Here is a 14176-nt window from a genome sequence, read left to right on the forward strand (position 1 = left end):
ATTCTATGGACGAAAGTTTCAGACAGGAACAGAGAATAGTGAAAAGTACGTCACTTAGGGCGACACTAGAGAGAGAGAGAGAGAGAGAGAGAGAGAGAGAGAACAAGAACAAAAACTTTAATCTCCAGGCCTACAGCCTCTAGAAAGAGGTCAAAAGTACACAATAATTTTATGGTGATCACGCAGTGACAACAACATGTAAAATACGTACTGACTTAAACCTGTTAGAACAAAAGTGCTTCTTGTGCATAGTAAATTAATTCTGACTTTCATCATTGTTGTCACAGAATTCCTGTCGTATCTTCAGGGCATTAAATATATAAACGCAGAGTTTACGAATACTGTAAACAGAACCATTCTTCAGCAAGTGAACATACGATTGACCTTCAGAATTCAGATGTTTTTGCCGCAGATTATTGTAAAGGACACAATTGTTTATAAAATGGTTTTCATCTTCGACCACATTACATGCGTAATTTGAATTACATTTGAATGTTGAGAGAGAGAGAGAGAGAGAGAGAGAGAGGAGAGAGAGAGAGAGAGAGAGAGAGAGAGAGAGAGAGAGCGAGAGCGAGCGAGAATCTTCATTTCTGGAAAACGCTGATGCCGTCAGAGAGATATTTCAACGCTTTCCCAGAAAATCGTATTTTCAGCTTTCCTTTGTTTTGATTAAAGTCGGAAGATAGGGAAAGAGAGACAGACAGACAGAGAGACAGAGACTGAGACAGACAGGGAAAGAGACAGACGATTACTGACAGACAGACAGAGAGAGGCGGGGGGAGGAGGGGGAGAGAGAGAATGAGCGAGAGAGAGAGAGAGAAGACAAGACAAATTCTTTATTTTCGAGGATAATAGATAAGCAATGGCGCGCTTTTTTTCATCCAGTCCCCGCCCTGAAACAGGGTCCACACTACATTAGAGAGAGAGACAGAGAGAGAGACAGAGAGAGAGACAGAGAGAGAGAGACAGAGGGGAAAGGGGGAGGGTGGGAGGGAGGAAGGGGAAAACATTGGACTGAAAAAATAAAGATAGATAAACAACAAAAAAACAACTGGCCCTGGTCCAATTCCTGAGAAACTCCACCAAGTACATGCCATAAGCACCATGTACTTCAGTGCAGAGAGAGAGAGAGAGGGGCGGAGGGGGGAAGAGGGGAGTAGGGAGACAGAGAGAGAGAGGGGGGGGGGAGAGGGGAGTAGGGAGACAGAGAGAGAGAGAGGGGGGGGGGAGAGGGGAGTAGGGAGACAGAGAGAGAGAGAGAGCGGGGGGGGGGGGAGAGGGGAGTAGGGAGGCAGAGAGAGAGAGAGGGGGGGGGGGAGAGGGGAGTAGGGAGACAGAGAGAGAGAGAGAGCGGGGGGGGGGGGAGAGGGGAGTAGGGAGACAGAGAGAGAAGAGAGGGGGGGGAGAGGGGAGTAGGGAGACAGAGAGAGAGAGGGGGGAGAGGGGAGTAGGGAGACAGAGAGAGAGGGGGGGGAGAGGGGAGTAGGGAGACAGAGAGAGGGGGGGAGAGGGGAGTAGGGAGACAGAGAGAGAGAGGGGGGGGAGAGGGGAGTAGGGAGACAGAGAGAGGGGGGGGAGAGGGGAGTAGGGAGACAGAGAGAGAGAGGGGGGGGGAGAGGGGAGTAGGGAGACAGAGAGAGGGGGGGAGTAGGGAGACAGAGAGAGAGAGAGGGGGGAGAGGGGAGTAGGGAGAGAGAGAGAGAGGGGGGGGGAGAGGGGAGTAGGGAGACAGAGAGAGAGAGGGGGGGAGAGGGGAGTAGGGAGACAGAGAGAGAGAGAGGGGGGGAGAGGGGAGTAGGGAGACAGAGAGAGAGGGGGGGGGAGAGGGGAGTAGGGAGACAGAGAGAGGGGGGGAGAGGGGAGTAGGGAGACAGAGAGAGAGAGGGGGGGAGAGGGGAGTAGGGAGACAGAGAGAGAGGGGGGGGAGAGGGGAGTAGGGAGAAAGAGAGAGAGAGGGGGGGGAGAGGGGAGTAGGGAGACAGAGAGAGGGGGGGGAGTAGGGAGACAGAGAGAGAGAGAGGGGGGGAGAGGGGAGTAGGGAGAGAGAGAGAGAGAGGGGGGGGGAGAGGGGAGTAGGGAGAGAGAGAGAGAGAGGGGGGGGGAGAGGGGAGTAGGGAGACAGAGAGAGAGAGGGGGGGGGAGAGGGGAGTAGGGAGAGAGAGAGAGAGGGGGGGGAGAGGGGAGTAGGGAGAGAGAGAGAGAGGGGGGGGAGAGGGCGAGTAGGGAGAGAGAGAGAGAGGGGGGGAGAGGGGAGTAGGGAGAGAGAGAGAGAGGGGGGGGGAGAGGGGAGTAGGGAGACGACAGAGAGAGAGGGGGGGGAGAGGGGAGTAGGGAGACAGAGAGGAGAGAGGGGGGGGAGAGGGGAGTAGGGAGACGAGAGAGAGAGGGGGGGAGAGGGGAGTAGGGAGACAGACGAGAGAGAGAGAGGGGGGGAGAGGGGAGTAGGGAGACAGAGAGAGAGAGGGGGGGGGGAGGGGAGTAGGGAGACAGAGAGAGAGGGGGGGGGCGAGGGGAGTAGGGAGACAGAGAGAGAGAGAGAGGGGGGGAGAGGGGAGTAGGGAGACAGAGAGAGAGAGAGAGGGGGGGGAGAGGGGAGTAGGGAGACAGAGAGAGAGAGAGGGGGGGGAGAGGGGAGTAGGGAGAGAGGGGGGGGAGAGGGGAGTAGGGAGACAGAGAGAGAGGGGGGGAGAGGGGAGTAGGGAGACGACAGAGAGAGAGAGAGGCGGGGGAGAGGGGAGTAGGGAGACAGAGAGAGAGTGGGGGGGGGAGAGGGGAGTATGGAGACAGAGAGAGAGAGAGAGAGGGGGGGGGAGAGGGGAGTAGGGAGACAGAGAGAGAGGGGGGGGAGAGGGGAGTAGGGAGACAGAGAGAGAGAGAGGGGGGGGAGAGGGGAGTAGGGAGACAGAGAGAGAGGGGGGGGAGAGGGGAGTAGGGAGACAGAGAGAGAGAGAGAGGGGGGGAGAGGGGAGTAGGGAGACAGAGAGAGAGAGGGGGGGAGAGGGGAGTAGGGAGACAGAGAGAGAGAGAGAGGGGGGGAGAGGGGAGTAGGGAGACAGAGAGAGAGAGAGAGGGGGGGGAGAGGGGAGTAGGGAGACAGAGAGAGAGAGAGGGGGGGGGAGAGGGGAGTAGGGAGAGAGAGAGAGGGGGGGGGAGTAGGGAGACAGAGAGAGAGAAGAGAGATGAAAAGAAAGAAAAGAGAGGGAGACAGAAGAGTGTGCCTTAAGAGTGAGAGACAGAGAGTCAGAGGGATGTGTTAGAGAGAGAGACAGAGACAGAGAAAGAGAGACAGAGATAGAGACAGAGAGAGTGAGAGACATGGAGAGAAACATAGAGACAGACATAGACATAGAGAGACATAGAGAGAGTGAGAGAGAGAGAGACATAGAGAGAGTGAGAGGGAGAGAGAGACATAGAGAGAGACATAGAGATAGAGAGACATAGAGTGAGAGAGAGAGACAGAGAGAGACATAGAGAGTGAGAGAGAGACATAGAGAAAGACATAGAGAGAGAGACATAGAGAGAGAGAGAGACAAAGAGAGAGAGAGACATAGAGAAATACATAGAGAGAGAGACAAGAGTGAGAGAGAGAGAGACAAAGAGAGAGAGAGAGAGAGACATAGAGAAAGACATAGAGAGAGAGAATAGAGGGACCCAGACAGAGACAGAGAGAAAACGCGCTGGACTCCTGTCCCAATTTTCGATTCCCGGTTTCAGCGTGCATGCTGGTGAACATTTTTCATATGTACAGACATGCTTGTGCTCTTGTTCTTCAGTGTTGAGGGCCCACAATCAAACTTGATTATTCTGGCACCTAAACCCCCTTTGCGTGCATACACATGCAGACGATGAAAATCAGCGTTCACTGGGTTAAAATCAACATACCCAGAATGAACCCTGAAATTGGTCCATATTGCACGATTGAATGTGGAAGTTACACAGTATGCCAACGAACGCAGAAGAAGAAGAAGAAGTAGAAGGGGGAGGAGAAGGAGGAGGAGGAGGAAGGGAGAGAGGAGGAAGAGGAAGAGAAGAATTTACAAGAAAAGAAAAGACAATGAAACACTCGACATAAGAACAAAGCTTCCCGATAAAGACCGAACACTAACTGCGAACGGCAAAACGGAAACACACACACACACACACACACACACACACACACACACACACACTGTGATCTAATCATCGTACGCGATGTTTTTTGAGAAATAATGTTCTCTCTCTCTCTCTCTCTCTGTCTGTCTGTCTGTGACTCACTCATGCACACACTCATGCGCTTCATGCACGCACACACACACACACACACACACACACACACACACACACACACACACACACACACACACACAGAATAGAGAGAGAGACTTATTTCTGAAAAAAAAACATCGCATATTTTTTATCGGATCATCATGCAAGACTGAGCGTGTTTCCGTCACGGAATATCAGGCAGGATTGACATTATATAGAGATATATAGAGAATCTGAGCGCGCTGGTTCGAATCACGGCTCAGCCGCCGATATTTTCTCCCCCTCCACTAGGCCTTGAGTGGCGGTCTGGACGCTAGTCATTCGGATGAGACGATAAACCGAGGTCCCGTGTGCAGCATACACTTAGATCACGAAAAAGAGCCCACGGCAACGAGAGTTGTGCCTGGCAAAATTCTGTAGAAAAATCCACTTCGACTGGAAAAACAAATAAAACTGCACTCAGGAAAAAATACAAAAAATGGGTGGCGCTGTAGTGTAGCGACGCAGTCTCCCTGGGGAGAGCAGCCCGAATTTCACACAGAGAAATCTGTTGTGATAAAAAGAAATACAAATACAAATATATTGTGTTCACATTGTTGGCCACTGTTTTCAAACACTTTCAAGTTTCGTGTAACGTTCACAGTCTTTCATGAGGTTTTTGACACAATAATTAGTGGTGGTAAAACTTCTTGGCCATTTTCATTTCAATCAGTGCTTGCATACAGGGTAATCTTCGTTGTTGTCTATGAAGCATATATGTTGAGCTACACTGATATCTATCTTAATGATATTCAGTGATTTTCAATGCTGTTCAGTGAATCAAACATGTAGATCAATGTAGTCCAACTCATTCATTGTGAATTTGAATAATCAGCAATGGCTGAACTCTCTATCTCTGACTCACTGTCCTATCCATCTGTCAATCTTAGTGTGTGTGGGGGGAGGGAGTGGGAGGGAGGGGCTGTCAGTGTGTGTGCGCGCGTGTGTGTGTGTGTGTGCGCTCGCGCGTGTGTGTGCGCATGTGTGTGCGTGTGTGTGGGTCGGGGTGTGTGTGTGTGTGAGGGGGGTGGGGGTGGGGGGGTGTTTTCTTCATTATGTATGCCCTTCTGCATGAATACCTATTCCTTTCATTTGCGTGTGTGCTATTTGTAATGGATGTAGATTAGCAAGGACAGATTGGAAGAATAGGCTATGCCTAAAATCTTAATCCTTGATTAAAAACGTTTTGAGTTCTGAGTTCTGAGTTCTTTCTTTGCAGCATGCCTACTTTGTGCATACATTTATCATGCTTTTTGTTGATGATTCTCTTAATCAGTCACGGACGGCTGTCATTTTAAGGTTTACGGTTAAAGATCCTGTAACCACTGACATCTTTTCGGGCAGTGAAAACATACCCACTGTATTCAGGGCTCGTCATTAGGTTAGACGGGGCCCAGTCCTCTCCTTCCGCCGTTTGAACCTCCCCCAACTGAAGTCAGGTTCGTATTCACACCTGGGGCCGTATTCAGGCAAAATACATTTTGCCTTCAGGCAAGTTATCTTTGACATGGTTGGGACCCACGGGTACAGTTTACCTTGAAGGATAAGTTATCTTCGTGTTAAGACACCCGCTGTTCGCTCAGACAAGCTAGCCATCGTCTTTAAAACAAAAAAATCCCAATGATTCCCGTCTGCGCATGCTCTCAGTTTCCCTTCTTATCACTCGGAAGATTGTCGAGAGAGTTCGCAAAACATGTGCTATCCGTAAAGCACGCCCTTTAAAAAAAAAGAAAAAAAAGAAAGAAAAATGCTGTAAAAGGATCCGCCATACAGTAGAAATTAGGATACAAGTGCATGTTAATATGAAAACTTGTGCATACTCTCTCTCTCTCTCTCACACACACACACACACATGCACGCACGCGCGCACACACACACACACACAAACACACACTCTCTCTCTCACACACGTTTGAACAGAAGCCGCATATTACATGTGGATGGGGCTGATGACTAGATCTTCAGGTAGATGGTTGTTGATTGCACAGTTCTACTGATGGAACAATCGAGAAAATCAAACAATCGAGAAAATGCATCCATTGAAAATTTGACAAAAAACACACACAGATTGTATTGTAGCTTTCAGGAACCCGCCCGAGAAATATGGTACAAAAGTGTGACATCGCTGTGTCATGTATAATTTCCGGTCATGTCCAGCTGTGACCACGAGGACAGCAGATGACGCACTACAGCTGTCTCTGACTCTCTGGGCTAGAATTTGATATCAGAACCAGCCGCCGTGGCGAAGTGGTCAGCGTCACGGACTGACGTCTGGAAGGTCGCGGGTTCGAATCCCAGCGGAGGTGGGTTTTCTTTTCGGCCCGCGGCCGGCTCCTAATGAGAATTGATTGTGCTACCGGCTTATAGAAGAAGACTAGGGCTATACAGTCAAGTATCGTCCACTTCACGGATGCGTCTTTGGGTGTATTGTTCAGTTCAAATTTCCGGACCAGCACTGCAGGTGTCTGTATCTCTCGGCCTGGTTGACACCGGGATATCATTATGACAGGAAGTTTAGAGCACAGCCTTGTCATGTACTCTCGAACCTGAATTGACCTCTGCGGCAACATTGTCTTCATCGTCATCATCAGCATCCTCCACACATGACCTCCGTTATGATCCCCCTCCGCTTCCGTGCTGAGGGTGAGTCCTGTCAGGGTGTTCCGTGCTGAGGGTGAGTCCTGTCAGGGTGTTCCGTGCTGAGGGTGAGTCCTGTCAGGGTGTTCCGTGCTGAGGGTGAGTCCTGTCAGGATGTTCCGTGCTGAGGGTGAGTCCTGTCAGGGTGTTCCGTGCTGAGGGTGAGTCCTGTCAGGGTGTTCCGTGCTGAGGGTGAGTCCTGTCAGGGTGTTCCGTGCTGAGGGTGAGTCCTGTCAGGGTGTTCCGTGCTGAGGGTGAGTCCTGTCAGGGTGTTCCGTGCTGAGGGTGAGTCCTGTCAGGGTCTTCAGTATCGGCAGATTCATGGGGCACTGTTGTTGGGGGGACGTGGTGGCGGTCTCCATTCTAGATGGGGGGAGGGGGGGGGGAGGGGGACTCGGGAGGGGTAGGGGGGGGGTGTTGAGGTGGGGGGGACGCTCACTCAGTCTGGCTCCGCGACGGAGCTGTTATCGTCGTCACTGGGGGGCTTTGTAGGTGGTGTCCTAAGTACGTTCCCTCCTAAGTAAGCTCCCTGACAATGGTATGCCTGTCTTTGTCTGCCCCAACTGTCAGCGAACAGTTCGTGCGCAGATTGGACTATTCAGCCATCTGCGACAGATAGATTCATGAGCACCCTCCCCCCCCACCCCACCACCACCCTCCCCCCATCCCCCAGCTGGATGACAACGATGGTCATCATCGATCTCGATGGACACACCACCACCTGAGTACGTTAGATCAGAACAGGCACTAATGAACGTAACTGAAGTAGCTCAGCAGCAGTGCAGGGTTTCCTCTGGTGTGTGGCCTCCTGGCGACCTGACATCAATGGCTCCCCGTGGACTGCTGACACTGTGACTGTGATGGACTAACCCGGGTGTGGCTGTGTATGGGGAACTCACAGTGAGCTGTGTGGAAGTAATGCCACTGAAACGGAGCACAATTAAAAAAAAAAGATATTAGTGTCTCACATCGTGAAATATATGGTTGATTTCAATCATGAGTTAGACTATTTGGCCTAGCATTTGATTACAGTGGAGTGTTTCTTGCCCGAGTTACATCCCCACTCTCTTGGCCATGAGGGTTTTTGGACAGTCGGCGTTGCGATGGCCCCCAAGGCTGCAACACCAACAGACAGCGCAATCTAGCCTCCTAGTTTTTTAAGAGTCATAGTCCTTCACAAAAGACTATGCTGTAAATGACTTCGCATTGCAGCGGACAGAGAAACCATTGATCATACAGCTCTCACTTTGCAGTGAGCCCAGCTGTAAGCTTATGTCAATCTATGATGTAAGCCGAACGTTGAGTATATATGAAATAATATGCTATTACACCAACATAACCGATTACGTACCCACATGACCTTATGATGATTATTTGGTAGAAATAAGTCTTTTGTCATAAAAAACCAATGCACTTTTTATCGAAAACAAAAGCGAGGGTTATATGAGGAAGCTTCTCACAAACCTCCCACACACAGTTCTTATCGACCCCTGCTATCTATCTCCCCCTCTCTCGCTCTCACTCTTTCGTTCTCTCGCTCTCTCTCCTTCGTTGGAGTTGCCGCTCACGCCATAAGCGTTTTTCAGAAATGAATGCCCACCCCCCACAACCCGTTCCCTGCCTCTTCTCTCTCTCTCGCTGTCTACTTCGGCCTTGGAGCTCCGGATGCCATCAGCGTTTCCCAGAAATGAACGAACTCTCTCTCTCAGTTGCGAAATACGTCGCAGAGGCAGTGAACATTCGGAAAAAGAAAATGAATAATCAAAACGACTACTATTAACACAAGAGTATGTGGAAACAGTAATGGTTTGTCAAATAATTGTTTTGAAGGGAAAAACAGGTATAAGCAGATTTCTAGAATTGGTATTTGGATGGTCAGTTTGATGACGATGTTTTTGTGTATTTTTGTTTGTTGTTTATTTAAGTAATCTGCGTAATATTTGGTGCGTTAGTGTTTTGTTTTGTTGAACTTTATTGCTGAGATGATTGGATGTAACGACATTGTAACCTCCCCCTGTATTTCCCCTGTCATATGGGTTTTTAAGATAATGACAGTATAGGCTCAAAGTGTCAGAGTGTTGTTGTCTCGTTCGTCATTATCAGATAGATTCCCCCGTCTCTTCGACGAAGGCGGCAGTACGTCGCAGGTCCTCCAATCCCCCGTAGAGCTTCCGTGCCGCTGGGATTGGGTTGGGCCAGGTTTTCTCTCGGAGCGCTTGGTGGAGTGGGCAGGACTGCAGCAGATGTTCTGTTGTCTGGCTGCCTGTTCTGCAGGGGCACTGCTCAGTGTCGCCGATAGAGATTTTCGTTTATAGGTGGTGTTTCAGGCGGTTGTGGCCTGTCCTGAGCCTGAAAATGGCTACCTGCTCTCGACGAGTCAGCAGGTAGTACGGGTCTCCTCTGTTGTGGCGTGGATGCTGCTGCTTCCACTTGTTCTGCAGCTTGGCCTTAATGATGGTCCTGGATTCAGAGTAGCTGGTAGACCTGTCCATTTGCTCTTTCATAGTGCCTTCCTTTGCCAGGGAGTCAGCAGTCTCGTTGCCAAGCACGCTGCATGGGGAGGGAATCCACTGCAGTGTGCCTGTGTGACTTGTGCAGAGGGAGGCAAGAGAGGAGGACAGATCGTTGAGTTCTGGATCTCTGTTGGACCAAAGGGCCTACAAGATGGACAGGGGGCCGGTCAGGAAGACAACGTTGTTGCTGGCGTAGGTGCTGACCTCGATCTGGGCTGTTGCTGTTTTCAAGGCTTCTGCTTCTGCTCTGTAATTGGTGGAGTACAGGCCGGTAGCCAGGCAGATCTTTTCTTCTCTGCCTCTTGGATACTGAATATAGACTCCTGCCCCTCCGTTCCAAATGGCATCTGGCGCAGAGCCGTCAGTGTAGACATGAGTCCAGAACTCTTTGGGGAACTTGGTGTGGAGGTGTTCAAGGGTAAGGGACTTTCTTTCAGGGCCGCTTTGGGATTCTTTGGGGCCAACACCAGGGATGCTGCACTGGATGAGGGGAGGGGTACCTTCACTCCAGGCAGGGAGGGCAGGACACTGGGGTATCACTTTGGGGGCATGGTCATGGATATCCTGATGTTGCCGTTCTAGGATCCTGCTCTGGTGTATGAAACTCCCTCTCTTCAGCCGTCTTGTTGGCTGGGACAGTCTGTCCTTCATGGGGTGGCCTTGCAACCTCTTGAACTTGGCAGCCTGGGTCAGGAATTTGGCGTCTCTGCGGTCCTCAAGGGGCTGGAGCTCTGTGATGGTTTCAAGCTCCTGAATTTGCGCAGACATCATGACCCCTGTGATGATATGGATAGCTTGATTCTGAACCTTGCTGATCCGTTCAAAATTGGACTTAGACGTTGTGCCCCATGCAGTCATGCCATACTCCAGCACTGGCCTGACTCTACCAGTGTACAGCCTCCTGAGGGTCGTGTTGTCTGCACGCCCATGTTGTTCCTGCCAGCTTCTTCATGAGGGCAAGTCGTACTTTTGCTCTTGATTCTGCTTTCTCAGATTGCTTCTTTCACATCAGAAGTTTGTCAAAAGTGACTCCTAGGTACGTGGGGTTGTTCTCAGCAAGCAGAGTTTGTCCATTGATGTGCAGGTTGGCCTTCTGTTCTTTGGGTGAGAGGCTGAAAACAGTGTAAGTGGTCTTTTGGGCATTAACTGTCACCAGCCACTGTTTTGTCCAGCTTTCGAGAACATTCAGCTCCTGCTGTAGTCTGTAGTTGGTAGTTGTGAGGTGTTCTTCCGAGCAACATAGGACAAGATCGTCTGCATAGATGGCTCCCTGGACTTTGCGTGGCATGTCTTTGACGATGTCGTTGATAAAGACGAGGAATAGTGTAGGGATAAGGACATCTCTTTGAGGAACTCCTTCTCTTAGTGTCTTCTTCCAACTGTATGCTCCATTGACATGGACTCGGGCCTTCCTATTGTTCAGATACTTCGAGATCCACTGGTACATACAGCCAGTCACACCACTCTTCTGGAGCTTCCTCTGAAGGCCATCCTTCCAGACTTTGTCATATGCCTTTTCCATGTCTATCCACATCATCAGTGTATGCTGTCACCATCTCCTGGTCTTTTTGAAGCATGGCGCTGACCTTGTCTCTTCGTTATTCATGGCTTTGATGAGTTTCCAGAGTTTTTTGCCATCTCTGTCAAGCTTTTTTGCTTTCTCCATCCAGCTTGTTCTTGCAGCTTGGATGTAGGCCTTTCTGTATTTGGCAGTGCAGGCTTTGAGAGTAATGTTGTTTTCTTGTGTTGGGTTTTCAACCTTTTCTCTAGTCCTTGTCACTTCATCTTCAAGCTCCTGCAGCTCTTCTGTCCAATATGGCCTGTAGTTCTTGCTAGCGCCACGTGGAATTGCCATTGAGGCTGCTTTCGGGATGGCTTGGTTGAAGTTTTTGGTGGCTCTGTTGATGTTATAGTCGTCCATTTTGATGGTCTTGCAGTGCTCGTCAGAGAGACCCGCGAACATCTCCCAATCCGCCTTCTTGTAATTCCATCTGATCTGGGAAAGGACTTGGCATTGCTTGGTGTATACTGCAAATTGATGACCAGTAGTACTGGTCTGTGGTCGCTGCCTGCCAACTGTCTTTGTACCTTCCTGCTGGTTTTTTGGGCAAGGACTTCAGTGGCAAAGGCAAGATCTGGGGTGGTCGCGGTGAGCCATTGGCAAGAGAAGGTTGGTGGGTCTTCTGGATCATTCAGCAGAAGCAGATTGCTCTCTATCTGCCAGTCCTCCACTTCGTCTCCTCCAGTCATTCTCACATTAACCCCAACAGGTTGAGTGGCTGTTAAAATCACCTACTGCCAAGCAGTTATTTGACAGTATGTCCATTCTCTGTGAAGAGAGCTCTTTGTCTTGAGGGTAGTTCTCGTTGTAGATGGTGATGACAGTCCTGTCCACTGTAAACTTGATTCCGTGGATTTCAGCTTCCTGATTAGTATCCACTGTAAATTCTGAGGCTGATATACTGTTTTTGACGAGTATCTGCACTCCTCCTTTTCATCTTCCTTCTGTCCATCTTGAAGGTTTGGTAGCCTCTGACTGAACCTGTGGTTGGATTTCAGGTGTGTCTCCTGGATACAGGCCACATCGATGTTTTCTGCATACAGTCTTTCAGTAAGTGGAATCTTTTTGTGGTAAACGCCCTCTGCATTCCACTGGAGAATGTTGAGTGGTCTAGAGGTTTCTCCGGGGTCAGATGTTTTTCGGCCATTTGCAGTTTTCCTCCGCCTCCGAAGCCTGGCTCCTCGCAACGGGACGGGGTGACCACCAGTAGCATGGGGTGGGCCCTTTTGAGGCACAGGGCCCAGCACTCTACTAGCCCGGCAGGACTCCAGTGGTAGAGCACCATCTCGAAAAGATTTGAGGTTTTTCATCCATGACGTAAATGCGTTGTACTGCCGTTACGCGCCAGGGGCCCAGTACATCCGTCTTCGGCGTTGGTTTTCTTGTACGAGTTTCTCTCTCGTAGGCGACTTGCCGACCAAGGCTTAAGAGCATCCCCTACCCTGGTTTGTTTCTCCGACTGATGTTTTCCTTCCCCGGGGCTAGAGGTTTTATGCGCCTCTTACTCGCATGCTGAACCCGTCATAGGACACATAACCCGCCGGGTTGGGGATAGTCGCCCTGCCCGGGTGTTAGACTGTCAAAGTGTATCTCTCTCTCCCTCACACACACACACACACACACAATACACATGCACACACGCTCCCCCCTTCCCCCTTTGAGAAAGCATAGTAAGCGGTTTCAGTTTCAGTTTCTCAAAAAGGCGTCACTGTGTTCTGACTGATCCATATACGCTACACCACATCTGCTAGGCAGATGCCTGACCAGCAGCATGACCCAACGCGCTAAAGTCTGGCCTTGAGTGCATGCATAATGATCATGTTTATGTACCTATCAGAGTAGATTTCTTCTTCGTATTGAATTGTGCCAGAGGAGAACCATTAATTTGTTTTTCATTTCGCTGTGTGTGCAGTGTGCAGCGCACGGGGCTTGTTCGGTTTATTGTCTCATCCGACAGCAGCAGTGAGCTGTTCAGGTCTCGCTTCGTGTGTCAAGGTCATTTCTGAGGAAGACCTTACGTGCTTGCTGTCACACACACACAGAGTGGACGCTGTTTTTAACCCCACTTACACACACACATTCTCTCTCTCTCTCTCGCTCTCTCTCTCTCTCTCAGACACATACACACACACTCTCACCCCTACACTCCCCCAGCCTCCCCCTCCCCCCTTAACACCCCCTTCCCCCCCCCCCACACACACACATGGCTGTTCGCCAGCCACCGCCCTCAACAATGTTCGTCTTGGCCCGCTATTGAGCAGCGCTGCAGTTCCTGAGAAAAGTGTGCCCCCCACCTCTCTCTCTCCGTGCACAGCTCGTGTGTGCGCGTGCGTGTGTGTGCAGTATGTGTGTGTGTGTGCGCGCGCCGTGCGCGTGTGTGAGAGCGTGCATTGTTTGAGTCCAGAGGTCATTTTCTCAGAACAACGCGATGATTGTGGATCACCGTTTGCATCTAAGTGTGTGTGTGTGTGTGTGGGAGGGGGGGGGGGGGGGGGGGGGGGGGGGGGGGGGCGGGGGGGCGGGGGGGGGGGGGCAGGGGGTAGCGGGGGGGATATTTGGGGGGGGGGAGGTGAGGGGTCGGAAGGGGTGGTGTGCACGCAAGCATGTGCATGTGTGTGTGTGTGCCGTGCCGTGTGTGTGTGTGTGTGTGTGTGTGTGTGTGAGTGAGTGAGTGAGTGAGTGTGTGTGTGTGTGTGTGTGTGTGTGTGTGTGTGTGTGTGTGCGCGCGCGATCCAACATTCTCATGGACTGCGCGACTGACCACCCGGCAACTCAGAGGCAAGCCAAGACAAAATTATTTATTTCGAGGATAATAGATAAGCAATGGTGTGCTTTTTTGCAGCCAGTACCCGTCCTGAATAGTGTCTACACTACACGCAACTCAACTGATAGAGATTGGAACATGGTGTTCGAGTAATAGAAATACACAACAGAGGGGAAAAAATTAATAATGAAAAAAAAACACACAAAAAAACCTCACACACACTCAGACACACATGCACATGCAGGCACAATTATGGTGTTTGTAAAATACATAGACAAAAATCTAATGAGGTAGATATGCCTTACTGCGAACGATCCAGAGAGAGAGAGAGAGAGAGAGAGAGAGTGTGTGTGTGTGTGTGGGGGGGGGGGGGTGCATACGTGCGTGCGTGCGTGCGTGTGTGTGTGTGTGTGTGAT

This window comes from Babylonia areolata, chromosome 17 (genome assembly GCF_041734735.1).
Source record: "Babylonia areolata isolate BAREFJ2019XMU chromosome 17, ASM4173473v1, whole genome shotgun sequence".
NCBI lineage: Eukaryota > Metazoa > Mollusca > Gastropoda > Neogastropoda > Buccinidae > Babylonia > Babylonia areolata.